Consider the following 12,979-nt stretch of genomic DNA (forward strand, 5'->3'; position numbering starts at 1 on the left):
GGTCTTCCCCAGTTAAGCCCTCATTTCTTCCACTCTCTTCTGTGTCACCCTTGCACTTGGATTGTTCTGTAAGCCCTATGGCACCTTTCTACCTATCCATCATTTACTTTTATTAATGTCTGTCTTCCCTTCTAGACTGTCAGTCCCTTGTGGACAGGAAATGTGTCCACCAAATCTGTTATGTTGCACTCTTCCAAGTGCTCAGTAAAGTGTTCTGCCCATAGTATGTGCTCACTAAGTGTGATGGATTGATTAATAACTCAAGATGGTCAAAGATGTTTGGCAGAGAAAAGCCATTCCTGAAAAAGACCAAGGAGTTCACCCTCTCTTTTGGGGAGAAGCACCCCACTTAACCAGGACCCAGACCACATCCCTTTCTCTCTCTAACCTGGGTCACCTATTAGACACTGCTTGGACTGCCCTATTATCAGCTAGAGAAACTGAAACTACCTGGGGTCCAGGCCACCGGGATGAATAAGGCCCCAGTCCAGGGATATCTAATAGAAACATCACTTGGACTCAGAGACTGACAGAATGGAGAAGGGAGGTGATCTGGGAAAAACTTGGGTGGGGGGTAGGGGAATGATGGGTGGTTCTTAGACTGTGAGTTCCACCTGGGACAGAGACTGTGTCTGACCTGATTATCTTGTATCTACTCCACAGCTTAGTACGGAGATTGCCTCATGGTAAAGAAGTGTGTGACTGACTGGGCATTGATGAGGTGAGACAGCATCTGCTGGTGACCCAAGTGACCGCAGTCAGCAAGAGTTGAGGGTGTGGAGGGGGCTCCTGGCCGATGATGTGAGCATAGATGCAGTACACAGCAAGCAGATAATAGTAATAATGATATTTATTAAGCACTTAATCTGTGCCAAACATTATGCTAATCTCTAGGGTAGGTACAAGAGAATCAGATCAGACTCAGTGCCTGTCCTATATTGAGCTAACCGTCCATGAATGAGGGAGAACAGGTATTGTACCTCATTCTTCAGACAAGGAAATATTGCTGAATTGTACTTTCCAAGTGTTTAATACAGTGCTCTGCACACATTAAGCGCTCAACAAATACAATTGAATGAATGAATGAATGAATGAATGAAGGAGGGACACAGAGATGATAAATGACTTGCCCACAGTCACACAGGCAAGTGCTGGAGTCAGGACTAAGACCTAGTTCACCTGATTCTTCATCCTATATTTTCACTTAGGCGACGCTGTCTTCTACAGTGGTTAGGCAAAAGCGCAAAGAAAATTTCTGCAGGTTTACTGTTCTGTTGATTGAAACATTCAATTTCTGAGACTCAAAGGAAAGAATCCTAAAAGTTAAGAGACAGAGCAGGACTTGAAAGAAAATGCAAGACCTTGGCCCTCAGCTTCTTGTCCACCTTGATTTTTTCACTCACTGCTGATGAGATGACAAGGAGATTGGCTGGACTTTGGCATGGGCATTCTTTTTGCTTTGATTCACTCAGATGATTATATTCTCACACTTTGCCACAGAAGGAACTAAAACTGGTAGCTCATTGTGGCCTCTAATATCTATTTGTATGACAAATGTACATCTTTTGGCAGACTGCTAAATATTGCTGTCTGACTCTATTACTAGGCAGCACAATTTTCTGTAACTTAATTTCCCCAGCCTAATGAACCTAGTAAATTTGCTCTGATGTCTTCCCAAGTTAATCTAATTTATTTGGCAAAAAAATGGACAAATTTGCTGTTAATTGAATTAATCTTGAAGAAAAATATGTATTGTTATGGAAATTGGTGATTTATAATTCACAGATGTGAAGTTCTTCCTTTGGTTTCATTTGTTTACTAGTTGCAACTCACCATATTTTAGAAAACTTAATGAGAAAACAAGAAAGTGAGCTGGCCTAACTTCTAATTTGTAGGAGTTTCTGTCAGTATGCTACTGTACAATGTATCCCACCTTCAGAATATAATTTTGTGAGGAAGAGTTACCCTTCGTCATTAAAGCACTAGGAGCATGGAAAAGTCTGTTCTTGATTCGACCTTCCTAGTGCATGTTTATCATAGTCTTTTAATAATAATTTGGTATTTGTTAAGCGCTTACTATGTGCAGAGCACTGTTCTAAGTGTTGGGGTAGATACAGGGTAATCAGGTTGTCCCACATGAGGCTCACAGTTAATCCCCATTTTACAGATGAGGTAACTGAGGCATAGAGAAGTTAAGTGACTTGCCCACAGTCACACAGCTGACAAGTGGTAGAGCAGGATTTGAACCCATGACCTCTGACTCCCAAGCCCGGGCTCTTTCCACTGAGCCATGCTGCTTTTAGTTTCTGCATAGTTCAAATAATTTCTAAACCTTAATTTAGAAGAAAGTGCTTAGTTCAGTTCCCTGTATTGAGTGTAAGCTCTCAATAGTATATTTGTATCAATGTCTGTTTCCTCTCCTCTAGACTATGAGCTTGCTGGGGGCAGGATTGTGTCTCTTGTCTGTATTGCACTTTCCCAAGCACTTGGTACAGTGCCCTGCACACAGTAAGTGCTCAATAAATATGATTGATTGAATGAATGAAGGAATAGCATTGATTGTTTGAAACCTACATTGCCTATTCCACAAACTGACCAAAGATGGAATTAGGGAATGGTTTACAGACGGAAACAAATTAAGCCCCGAAAAGGTCTGGGACAGTATTTGTCAGATAATTTAGCTGGAGAAAATTTGGTAGAGACTTTTGAAGCTGATCATATAGAATATTGGTTTAACGTGGAGAAAAATAGGTATCAGTCAACCAATCCTTTGGAGGATTTGGAGGAGAGGAGAGATGTAAGTTAATGTTTATCATTACCATCATTATCATTACTAGAGAAGCAGCGTGGCTCAGTGGAAAGAGCACGGGCTTGGGAGTCAGAGGTCATGAGTTCGAATCCCGGCTCTGCAACTTGTCAGCTGTGTGACTGTGGGCAAGTCACTTAACTTCTCTGTGCCTCAGTTACCTCATCTGTAAAATGGGGATTAACTGTGAGCCTCACGTGGGACCACCTGATTACCCTGTATCTACCCCACCACTTAGAACAGTGCTCGGCACATAGTAAGCGCTTAACAAATACCAACATTATTATTATTATTGTTGATGGTGAATGATGGGTGCAGATACAGATGTGAATCTCTATGGAAGCATCGCCCTAGCCTCTCTGATTATCCCTTAAATTAGGAAGGATTTAAGACTAGGTTAGGCTCTCAAAAAAATTTGTGATTAGTAATGACATCCAAGAACTGTCACTGCTGAATGAGGCTCTGGAGGTCAAGGAACAGAGCCCATTGTACCCTGAAAGCAGATTATATGAGAAACAGCATGGCTTAGTGGCAAGAGCAAGGGCTTGGGAGTCAGAAGCCGTGGGTTCTAATCCTGGGTCCATCACTTTTCTGCTGTGTGACTTTGGGCAAGCCACTTAACTTCTCTGTTACCTTATCTGGAAAATGGGGATTAAGACTGTGATCCCCACCTGGGACAACCTGATTACCTTGTATCTACCCTGGCGCTTAGAACATTGCTTGGCACATAGGAAGTGTTTAACAAATAACATAATTTTCATTATCATTATGAAGTACAATTAACAAGCTACAGGACAGCACTACCATGAATGCAGAGAAGCAGCGTGGCTCAGTGGAAAGATCCGGGGTTTGGGAGTGAGTGGTCATGGGTTCGAATCGCCGCTCCACCACCTGTCAGCTGTATGACTTTGGCCAAGTCACTTAACTTCTCTGTGCCTCAGTTACATCATCTGGGAAATCGGGATTAAGACAGTGAGCCCCACCTGGGACAACCTGATTACCTTATATCCCCCCTAGCGCTTAGAACATTGCTTTGCACATAATGAGTGCTTAACAAATACTATCATCATTATTATAAATCCCAAATAAGCAATTCAGTTCTGGTTTTTGCTGCAAATTTCCATGTGGTATAGAAAGGTGCACTTAGGCTATCAGCTTTTCTGGTATGTCTTGGTTGCTGATTCTGAAGGTAGTAGTGACTGTCCTGCAGGGGGAGCATGTCCTGAGGCAGTTACAGGCCCAGCAGGGTTTAGGTTACTGGTTCTAGTGGCTGTTCCTCTTGTGATCTATCCTCTTGCTACCCTAGGCCAGGGTAGCCTTCTACCCATGGCTCTTCTGACCATGTCTAATTCATTCAGGATGATCATTCTCCTTCTACAGCCCAGCCCACGCACTCCACTTCTCTGGTGCTAACCTCCTCACTCTGCCTCGTTCTTGCCTGTCCCACCGTCAACTCCTGGCCAACGTCCTTACCTCTGGCCTGGAATGCCCTCCCACCTCACATCTGCCAAACTAGCACTCTTCCCCCCTTCAAAGCCCTACTGAATGCTCACCTCCTGCAGGAGGCCTACCCAGACTGAGTCCCCCCTTTTCCCCTGCTCCTCCTCCCCTCCCCATCACCCCTGCTCCCTCACTCTGCTCTACCCCACTCCACGCCCCACAGCACTTGTGTATATATGTACATATTCATCATTCTATTCATTTTATTAACGATGTATATATATATATATATATATAATTCTGTTTATTTATAATGATGCTACTGATGCCTGTCTACTTGTTTTGTTTTGTTGTCTGTCTCCCCCCTTCTAGACTGTAAGCCCGTTATTGGGTAGGGATTGTCTATTTTTTGCCAAATTGTGCTTTCCAAGCAGTTAGTACAGTGCTCTGCACAAAGTAAGTGCTCAATAAATATGATTAAATGAATGAATGACTCGTTCTTCATTAGTCTTCCAGTATTCCTAATAAACCTTCTTTACTGGGGGGAGCCTCCACAACTAGTGACAGACTGGGCCTCATTCACCTCCCCTCAGTGATGAGGTGACCAGAACTATTTCTTACCCAAAGGCCCTAAGTGATGAGGGTTATGCAAATCAAGGCCTTTTTGAGTTAAATTTTATTTTCTATTTAGTCACTGGATGGCAGCATAGTCTCCCTGAGTCAGGAATCCTGGTTATTCACTATTTTTTACCTTTATATTAGGTAGGGGAAAAGCCCATCCCACTGTCCTCTGGGAATTAGGTAAAGTAGCTCCATGTGGCAGGAAGGGTGCCCTCTCTGCCCAGATGAATTCCTTACTGGTACAGAGCAGCCCATATGCGTCAACATCAATCACTGGGGATTCCCTGGTAACCTTTAGGGCCAGGTCAGACCTGCATCTTTGTGTTCAGTGTATTTTTTGTTTTTGTGTTTGTTCAGTGCTCATGCTCTGTGCTCTACTTAAACAGGGATAAAAAGGGCCGGCACTTCTGGCACTGACTGGGAATGTTCTTAAGAAACCAGCAAAGCACACACTGGTTAAATATAAGACCATAGTACCTAGTGACTGCTGCCCCCCGGGGGGGGAAAAATGCATCAACTACATCCTGGTGGCTCAAAACTTCTGGTTGCCCATGGTTAACTTTGTAGTTGTTGACAACTATCTTGCTGTAAGGTGACTCCTTCTCCCATCAGTCCTTGAAGGGCATTCCTCTTGGACCTTCCCAGGTTCCAGGGTGCATCCCAAGTGCTTAGTACAGTGCTCTGCACATATTAAACACTTAATAAAGGTGCTTGATTGATTGGAGCCAGGAAGGCTTGGCGATCTCTCCCCAAATTCAAGGTGGTACTTTGAAGCCCAGAGAGTCAAAGAGTGGTGGGTGAAGAAGGGCAGTTCTAAGGATCCCATTGATTTGTAGCTGGAGGAAGTTGCTTCTAAAATATCTATATGCAAAAAGGACTAAACTGAGGCAAATGGAATTTCTAGAAAGATCTTGGATGTTCCATTCATTTATAGACTTCCTGAAACAGGTATTGAGCCAGTATGGAGTGGACATCTGGGGCAGCAGGAAAGTCTCTAGTGTAGGTCTTGAGTGATGTCAGTCAGTCAGTCAATCGTATTTATTGAGCATTTACTGTGTAGGAGCATTGTACTAAGCGTTAGGGAGAGTACAGCATAAAAATACAATAGATACATTCCTTGCCCACAGTGAGCTTACAGTCTAGATAGGGAGACAGCCTAGAGTGGGAGACAGACATTAGCATAAATGAATAAATTTACTTATATACACTTAAGTGCTGTGGGGCTGGGAGAGGGGATGAATAAAGGGAGGAAGTTAAGATGACACAGAAATCTGTAGGTGACGCTGATTTACTGATGGCCCTGGAAGTGGCCATTTCTAAAATGGCACCTTGAAGAGATGAATGCATTTCTAGAAAGCAAGAAATTGCCCCTTTGATCCACATGAGAGGAAACCTCTAAAAATCCCTTTAGAGGTTACTTAATCCATTAGTCTTAAAAAAAACTGTCATCTTTTTTTTACCAGGGAGAAGAGGAAAGGAGAGCTTACTCAGGAAGGTCCTCTTGGAGGAAATGGGTCTTCATTAAGGCTTTGAAGTAGGGGAGAGTAACTGCCTATCGGATATGAAGAGGGAGGATATTCCAGGCCAGAGACAAGATGTGGGCGAGAGGTCAGTGGTGAGATAGACTAGATTGAGGAACAGTGAGAAGGAATGCATTAAAGGAGCAAATCGTGCAGGCTGGGTCATTATTATTATGGTACTAGTAAAACACTAACTAGGTGCCAGACACTGTACTAAGAGCTGGGTTGGAGACAAGCAAATAGTGTTGGGCACAGTCCCTGTTCCACATGGGGTTCACAGTCTAGTCTCCATTTTACAGATGAGGTAACTAAGGGACAGAGAAGTGAAGTGACTTGCCCAAGGTTATACAGCAGACTAGTGGTGGACCTGGGATTAGAACCCATGACTTCCAGCCCCGTGCTCTATCCACTATCCATGCTGCTTCTCCTGCTGGGTTGTAGTAGGAGAGTAGCGAGGTGAGGGAGGAGGGGCCAAGGTGATTGAGTGACGGTCATCCCTAGAGCAGGGCAAATTAGGGCATCACTCAAAGCCTCTGGTTTGAGGGGACTTAGCTCCTTCTGACTTTTCCCTCAGGAGCCATTTGTTCTCATGAACACTCGGGGGCAGGGGAGCAGAGAAATTTAAAGAGTAGAACTGTTGTACTGTCAAATACTTGCTTGTTATGGGCAGGGAACCTGTCCGCTAATTCTGTTGTATTATACTCTCCCAATTGGTTACTATAGTGCTATGTACATTGTAAGCGCTCAATACTGATTGATTAATTGGTAGTTCCACTTCCCAAATTCCCCACCTGCCTTGTATGAGGGTCCTACGCAAGACAATTTGCCCCACATCCTATGTAATATAGGGACGACCCTGCCTAGAAGCCTTATATTCCCAAGCTCACTCAAGGTGTTGGAATCTAGAGCTATGATAACTAGCTCACTTGGAAGCTGGGAACTTTTTAAGATTTAATGGATTAAGTGCCTCTAATGGTATTTTCAGAGGTTCTCCCTCATGGGGGGTGGAAGGGGCCATTTCTTGCTTTCTAGAAATGCATTTGTCCCTTCATGGTGACATTTTAGAAATGACCACTTCCAGAACCGTCAGTTAATGTCAACTACAGATTTCACGGGCCCATCTGGGCTGCATTCAGTCCTGTTCTAATGTGCGTTTTCACTCAGCATCATTGTGACTAGAATGTAGTTAGGGAATTAGGATACATATGTCTGACAACACAAACATAAAACATTATAGTGTCAGAAAAAACATTATAGTGTCAGAAAAAATAGTTTACATGCATCCACATGGCAACAGTCACAGATAATACTAAAATATGAGATGTCCTTAATGCAGGGTTTTGTGAGAACACAGCCCCCATGTTACAGAGACCTGGGTGTTTTGAAAGTGTTAACATACCAACTCTGTTATATTGTACTCTCTCAAGTGTTTAGTCCAGTGCTTTGCACAGAGTAAATGCTCAATAAATATGATTTGAATGATACCCTGCAAAAAACAGAAGTTTGGCCCCGATGTATTGGTAGAATTGGGTCCAATCCATACTTGGATGAAAATCAACATCTCCCACATGACGAGTTGCCCATTCAGTTGAACCAGATCAGTTAATTCATTGATGGTATTTAGTAATAGTAATTATAATGATATGTGTTTACCGTTTACAAAGTGCCAGGCACTGTACTAAGTACTGGGGTGGATACAAACAAATTGAATTGGACACAGTCCCCGTCCCATATGAGTCTCACATTCTCAATCCCCATTTTACAAATGAGGAAAGTGAGGCCCAGAGAGGTGAAATGACGCCCAAGGCCACACAGCAGTCAAAAGATGGAGGCAGGATTAGAACCCATGACCCTCTAACTCCCAGGCCCATGCTCTATTCACTATGTCATGCTGCTCCGTGCTTACTGAGTGCTTACTATGTGCAGAGAACAGTATTAAGCATTTAGGAGAGTACAATACAACAGAGTTGGTAATTGGTTTCCCCTGCTCTTAGAACAGTGTTTGGCACATAGTAAGAGCTTAACAAATACTATCATTATTATTATTACAGGGGAAGACAGACACTACCTCTCAAAGCTGCCATTAGCAACGGAGGGGGTGTCAGTGAAGCCGAATTTTGCTATCTTGAATTACAAATGCTAACTTGATTTTACATGATTGCAGACCATCAACAACCTCGAGAAAGAAAAACAGCCGATGCACTGCTGTAGCTAGGTCAACAGATTCCGTATTAAAATCAATTTACAGTATGTTTGCTTGAAGTGCACATAAATTCCAAGAGGCAGTGAGCAGAAACCGAATAGCTGATTTCTTGGATGAACTCCAATATAATTATATCTGTTCACCCCTGTGATTATTTGTGTGTGTAGCTTTGAGCGGTCGCCTGCCCTGAGGTTCAGTAGCCATATTGTATACAAGTCGGCATCTGATTGAAATGCAAAACTCTGCAAACCGGGAGAGGAGACTAATCAGCTTAAGGAAATGACTGAGTAAAATTGAACAACAAATTGAACATGAATTTGGACATTTGCTCGAAGAACCCACCCCCCTCCTAGCTTTTCCACAGAGAAACCTCTCTTTGGATCTGGGGCTTGGAACTAAGATATCCCTAAAGGATGTATCACAAAATAGTGTATTTCTAATAGGCAATTATAAAAAAAAGATCATCAATCACATTTATTGCAAACATCTCATAAAACAGTAAAACATTTATGTGGCTGTGCAAAGCAACTATGTACTATGTAATATGCGAACATTTGCATATAAAGAACAGCAGGCAGCAAACAAGTTTTTTTTCCATTTTTAAAAAATGTGCAAATGCTCTGGGTGTAATGTATCTATTTAATTTACATCAAACTCTTATAACTGTACCCTGCAAGTCATATTAATTAGCATTCGGGTTTAAACGGTCTTACGTTTCGGAATGATGAGCTTCAGACCCCAAGGGATTGGATGTTGGCATTGGATTTCGGAGCTTTCAGGGAACATCCTACCTGAGCGTATCTGTGACATGAAATAACATTACTGGGTACCCACCCAGATCTGGACATATGTGAGATTGTCGGGCATCTTTTATTTTATTGTTTTGCTCTCCCTGATTGTCAGATGGTGCTATGGGTTATGTTTTCCAAATAATTTGGCTCATATTGAAACTACACATTGCTGCTATTGTTTGCACGTGGGCAAAAAGAAAATTTAATTTTATGGCTCGAAAATAGAGCTCTTTGTGTCTGTAGCCATAAGGCCAGCAACTGTCTGTACCTTAATCCACTAATCCCCTCTGTAATCATGTGTTCACGTGCTGTGCAAACACTCAGAAATCATTTTAAGAAACCCTTTCTTCATGGCGCAGAGCACATTCACTATAGGCTACGTAATATCGGGTGACTAACAAAATGTTGGGTTATTTATATGTCAGAGTCCGTAACAACTGTCTTTAGGCCCAATTTTTCCCCAGAACCCACTGCAAAGTGAAGCTTCCAATCAAGTAACGGAGCAGCAGAGAGACAAATGAATGACATCACAGCCTATCAAACTGGGGATTTTTTCTTTTTGACATTTGACTTTCAACTCTCATGTTTAAACATTCTCAATGAATATCAGCCACTGGATTTAAGTCTAATCTGTGGCATGGAAATTCTCCATTTTGAGGTATTGATATAACAAATTGCTGAATGTTTTAGTGATTGATTCTTGCTGACCAGAATGGGCTTTCAGATTGGAAGTCTTTCTTTCCCAGAAGTCACCTGCTGAGATAGATGTCTGACGGCCACAAAAGAGAAATACATACTTCCTTCATCTGGTTCTACCTAGCAATTTGCAGTTGCTATCAAAAATGGCATTTTTTTAATGAAAATTACCCAAGGATTTGGCAGAAGAACCTTGCTTAAAATGGACAGGCAGTCCAAGTCAGGTGGAATGTTAGCATACTGATTGGCTGTTACTTCTGTCATTCTTGTGGCTACAAAATTATGACAGGCCACACAGCAGGAAGCAAACAATTATTAGCACCCCACGTCCCCTGGGACACAATACACTGCCATTCACTCATATACTATGCAAAATACATTAAGCTTGTCAGAAAAGGTAACAAAGAGGGAAAGATGCTTTTCAAAATGGTTTCCCCTGCAATGGGATGTGTTCCTATAAAAGAGGTTTTTATTTCCGAGAATACAGAATCTTAGCTACAGAATCATTAAAAATAGATCTCTCTTTCCATCTTCTGGCATTTCCTACTTGGACTCTTTTTGAAAATGGTAAATCCCAGCATCAAAGAGAAATGTATTTCGAAACACGGAGCTGACACCTCAGTAGGGATACATTTTCATCAGATACGGTGGATTTGCACATACCCGTGGTCATTGGTAGACTGCATTTCCATGCATAGAGTGTCTCCATAGAATGAAACTTTACATAGAATAAATAATCCATGTTCAAATCTGCCCAGGTTTCAAAAGAACAGTCTTCACACCAAACCATTGAATTCACTACAAACCCAAATTAACTTCCAGACATCCAGCGACATTTGAAGATTTACCCTCCCTAAAGCATAGCCTATACATTGGATCTGAAGAGAAGCAGAATGGCTTAGTGGATAGAGCATGGGCCTGGGAGTCAGAAGAACCTGGGTTCTACTCCCAGCTCCACCACATATCTGTGTGACCTTGGACGTATCACTTAGCTTCCTTGTGTCTAAGTTACCTCATCTGAAAAATGGAGATAAGTGTGTAAACCAGGAACAGGGACTTTGGGACAGTGTCCAACCTGATTAACTTGTAACTACCCCAGCACTTAGAACAGTGTTTGACACATAGTAAGTGATTAACAAGTACCATAATTGTTATTATCTGAAGTCCTTAAGCGGTTGTTAAACACATCAACCCCAGCCCCATAGCTCTTATGTACAGATCTTTATACTGTCCCACTTCCCTGATCTGTAATTTACTTGCAGTAAATCAATCATATTCACTGAGCGCTTACTGTTCATGTACTTTTCATGTCTGCCTCCACTTTTAGACTATAAGCTCTTTGTGGGCAGAAGGCATGTCGACCAACTTGATTGCATTGTATGTAATCTCCCAAGCACTGAGTACAGTGCTCTGCCCTCAGTAAGCATTCAATTCATACCATTGATTGATTGGATGATAGCAGGACAATTTAAATATTATTTCCTTAGTATAAGAAATAATTGCCTGTGGGTAGATTATTCTAATCTCTCAGATAGGCCAAAATCAAAATTAGAATTTACGGTATTTTCTTAGCCATTATTTGGAGAACATTATTGTATTATCTACTATTATAGATTATAAAAATGTACTTCCAGTATAATCACTCTTGGGATACTAACAGTGAATTTAGAACAGTACTTTGATAAAGGGGAAGAAATCTGAATTCATTCCCCACTGTCACTCCTGATGAGAGTTTATTTTCCAACCCCAATTTTGTGTAGGGATATAAAATGTAGCATGTCTCAATAGACCCACATAACCAATCTCTCCCTGGACGAATGTCCGTATTATCCAATGAGTTGTTGCATCCAATTCACATGCCTAAGGATTTGGGAAATTTTGCCATTTTAGATGATTGTACAAAACAGGTTGTGTCCACAGGGCTTTCATTTTATCGATTAGACTGTAAGCCCATTAATGCGCAGGGATTGTTTCTATCTGTTGCCAAATTGTACATTCCACATTCCGAGTGCTTAGTACAGTGCTCTGCACATAGTAAGCGCTCAATAAGTACTATTGAATGAATGAATGAATTTCTTGATTCCAAATATGTTTCTGAGATGGGGGTTCCCATTGTTCATTTTCAAGGGGATGAAGCCCTATTCAATTTATTCTACACAGCCATGATGGGAGATCAACAAGGGACCTGCATGCAGGTGAAAGAATATGCTTCCATTACTCTGGAGAACTTTGTAACACAACAGACATTTTCTTTATAATGATATATAGTAAGGACTAACTATGGTTGTACTAAGTGCTAGGGTAGATAAAAGATAAGCAGCGAAGACAAAAATCTCTGTCCCTTATGGAGCTCACCGTCTATATAGGAGGGAATAGGATTTAATCCCCATTTCATTGGTGAAGCAGTTGAGGCACAGAGAAGCTTAGTAACTTGCCCAAGGTCACAGAGTAGATGAGGAGTAGAGCCGGAATTAGAACCCAGGTCCTTTGACTCCCAGAACAGTGTTCTTCCCATTAGAGCATGTGCTTCCCTAACAGACTTTGAACATAATTTAAAGTTCTCGAGATAAATATTCAATAATTTCTGTCTTAACATTACCCCTACCCATGTAACCTCTGCTCCCATCCAAGAAATCATGAAAATAATTACAAAACTGCTTTACCAAAGCAAACCATATTACAGTCTGGCCATAAACAAAGAAGCAGCATGGCCTGATGAATAGATCCCAGGCCTGGGATTCAAAAGAACCTGGGTTCTAATTCCAGCTCTGCCATTTGTTTGTTGTGTGACCCCGGGCAGGTCATTTAACTTTTCTGTGCTCCAGTTCCCTCATCTGTAAAATGGGGAATAAGACTGTGTGCCCTGTGTGGGCCAGGGACTGTGTCCAACCCAATTATCTTG

The sequence above is a fragment of the Ornithorhynchus anatinus genome, chromosome 1 (assembly GCF_004115215.2).
Source record: "Ornithorhynchus anatinus isolate Pmale09 chromosome 1, mOrnAna1.pri.v4, whole genome shotgun sequence".
Classification (NCBI taxonomy): domain Eukaryota; kingdom Metazoa; phylum Chordata; class Mammalia; order Monotremata; family Ornithorhynchidae; genus Ornithorhynchus; species Ornithorhynchus anatinus.